This window comes from Myotis davidii, unplaced genomic scaffold, assembly GCF_000327345.1.
Source record: "Myotis davidii unplaced genomic scaffold, ASM32734v1 scaffold44, whole genome shotgun sequence".
Lineage (NCBI taxonomy): Eukaryota > Metazoa > Chordata > Mammalia > Chiroptera > Vespertilionidae > Myotis > Myotis davidii.
In genome coordinates this window covers 2,183,788-2,184,258 of record NW_006299705.1, presented here as the reverse complement: position 1 = coordinate 2,184,258, position 471 = coordinate 2,183,788, and the positions used below count along the sequence as shown (strand labels likewise).

The following is a 471-nucleotide window of genomic DNA, read 5'->3' as shown; positions in this document are numbered from 1 at the left end:
AGGAAATGCTTTCTCTAGGAATTGGGTGGAGGGGGACTATAGGAGGAAAAGGGGGAGTCATCTGTAATCTCAGCAATAAAGGTTTTTGAAAGTAGGTATTTTATAATAGCAAAACCCCCATAAATCTAAATGTCCATCAGTAGTAGTGGAATAATGAATATTGTGTAGCATAGTTATTAAATGGTTGACTCATATATTTAATAGAAAGAAAGGAAATTGCAGAAAACTATTAACGGTATGGATTGTATTCTTATAAAGTTCAAATCCAAGTAAAAATATACTATCCATGTATGCATATATATATTTTAAGATTATATAAAACATTGTTATTGCTATTGGATTTTTTTCTTATTTTGATCACTGCACACAATTTCATCTAACCTTATAACCAGTGACGTATTAACTTAGGATATTTTGACAATGAAGTCTCCATGTGGGCAAGGATTTTTGTCTTTTTCTCTGTTCTTTGTC

General features: G+C 31.0%; 1 protein-coding gene across 1 annotated transcript in view; it reads left to right on the top strand.

Moving 5' to 3' along the window:
• GFM2 (G elongation factor, mitochondrial 2) overlaps nt 1-471 on the top strand; it is a 48,481-nt gene that overhangs the window by 24,417 nt on the left and 23,593 nt on the right. The gene's annotated exons all lie outside the window — the stretch shown is intronic.